This window comes from Silene latifolia, chromosome 9, assembly GCF_048544455.1.
Source record: "Silene latifolia isolate original U9 population chromosome 9, ASM4854445v1, whole genome shotgun sequence".
Taxonomy (NCBI): domain Eukaryota; kingdom Viridiplantae; phylum Streptophyta; class Magnoliopsida; order Caryophyllales; family Caryophyllaceae; genus Silene; species Silene latifolia.
The window spans coordinates 116,655,478-116,657,753 of NC_133534.1; the positions used below are offsets into that span (position 1 = coordinate 116,655,478).

General features: G+C 41.5%; 1 non-coding gene across 1 annotated transcript; it reads right to left on the reverse strand.

Moving 5' to 3' along the window:
- Positions 1 to 316: 316 nt before the first annotated feature.
- LOC141602810 (small nucleolar RNA R71) lies at positions 317 to 423 on the reverse strand. Its single transcript, XR_012524718.1, has one exon. It is a non-coding gene; the product is annotated as a small nucleolar RNA R71 (small nucleolar RNA).
- Positions 424 to 2,276: the final 1,853 nt, after the last annotated feature.

Sequence of the window (2,276 nt, forward strand, 5' to 3'; positions counted from 1 at the left end):
TCCTACACCGCAACATCTCACCGGAAACTTTATTGCCAAGTCCGCCTTCATCCAACTAGTTGAGAGGAGCCAATTCGGGGGAATGCCTAGTGAGGACCCTCATTCTCATATGGAAACCTTTTGCGATTATTGTGAAGCTATCTCTCAAACGGGCGTGACTCAAGACCAAATAAGATGGGTCTTATTTCCTTTTTCGTTAATCGGCACCGCAAAGCAATGGTTGAAGGGCCTTGATAAGGCCACCCTTGGAATAGATTCTTGGAAGAAGTTAGCTCTAGCTTTCTACAAAAAATTCTACCCACCGGAAAAGACTAACATGCTAAGAGCTCAAATTACGGGTTTTAAGCAAAGGGATGAAGAATCTTTGTATGAAGCTTGGGAGCGGTTCAAAGGTATTTGTCGCTCATGTCCTCACCATGGACTTAGCGAATGGTTTTTAGTGCAACAATTTTGGAATGGTTTATATGAAGATTCAAGGAACATTCTCAATATGGGATCAAATGGAATGTTCACCGAAGTTGATGACAATCAAACATGGAACAAGATTGAGGAAATGGCGGTCCATAATTCACAATATAGTAGGCCTCGCAAGGCTACTAGAGGAGGAAAGTATGAAGTGGACACCGTTACTCAATTAGGTGCTCAACTTAGTGCTCACATTGACACAATCAACTTGAAGTTTGAACAAGCTATGGCTAGACTTGAGGAAAAATCAAAAACATCAAAGCATCATGTCAATGCCATGACGGCATCCTCATTATCAATCCCAAGCGGGATATGTGAGAATTGTGGAACTTTGGGTCATGACTCAAGTGAGTGTAGGGGAACAACCGAACAAGTTAATGCTTTCCAAGCTTACAAAAGTGGTACCCCTTATTCAAATTTTTACAATGAAAACACCAAGTTCCATCCAAATCTCTCATACAAAAGCCAAAATGTTCAAAACCCTCAAACAACATACACTCCACCACCCATGAGAAATCAAAATCAAAGACCCTTTTACAATCAAAACCAAGGTTACCAAAATCAAAATCCATACAATCACCAAAATGACCAAGGTTTTGATGTCCAAAAAGCGGTCCTCCAAATGCAAAAGAATCAACAAGAATTTTTCACTCAAATGCAAAAAGATAGCCAAGCAAAAGACACCACCATCAACAACATTCTAGCTCACACCAAGATGTTGGAAACACAATTGACCCAACTAGCATCTTCAAGCTCACAAAGACAAAGGGGGCAATTACCACCTCAAAGTAATCCCCTAGACATGAAACGGTTAGTGCCATTCACTTGAGAAGTGGTACAAGATATGAAGCACCGAAGGAGCAAGTTGAGAATGAAGTTGTGAAAGCTAGTGAGAATGAAGTTGTTGTGCAAAGTCCCAAAGAAGGGGAATCATCAAAAGAAGAAAGTTCAAAGAAAAATGAAGACAAAGCCAAAGAGAAGGAGCCCATTGTGGTTAGACTTCCTTTTCCAAGTCGTCAAGCCAAGCCCAAATTTGATGATCAACTTGGGAAGTTCATGGAAATTGTGAAGAACTTAGAAGTCTCAATTCCTTTCACGGAATTAATCAATCACGTTCCGGCCTATGCAAAGTACATGAAAGATATCCTCACAAAGAAGAAGTCGATCCGGAAACTTGAGACTATCGCCTTCACTAAGGTGAGTAGTGCAATACTTCAAGGGAGTTCACCTCCAAAGTTAAAGGATCCGGGAAGCTTCTCAATACCGTGTACCATTGGCGACACAACGATCAACAAAGCCTTATGTGATCTAGGGGCTAGTGTGAGTGTCATGCCGTACTCGGTGAGTAAAAGGTTGGGAATGGGAGAGCTTAAGTGCACCAATATCACTCTTCAAATGGCCGATAGATCGACGAAGACACCATTAGGGATATGGGAAGATGTCCCCGTGCGAATTGGGAAGTTTTTCATCCCGGTAGACTTTGTCATTGTTGATATGGAGGAAGATTCCAACATTCCAATCATCTTAGGAAGACCTTTCCTACACACCGCGGGTGCGGTGATTGATGTGAAACATGGAGAGCTCACTCTAGAAGTGGGAGATGTAAGCATAACTTTTAATCTTGACAAGACCATGAGAGCTCCTCGTTTGCATGAGCCATGTTTCATGATTGATCATTATAATAGGAAAGATGAAAGGAAGAAATCGGAACTCCAATGGAGGAAGAAAATTGAAGATGCTCCATTCAAAGAGCAAGTGAATTGTGACAAGGAGAGCTTGAAAAGCTCATCAAAATCAACCAAGGAAGAAGA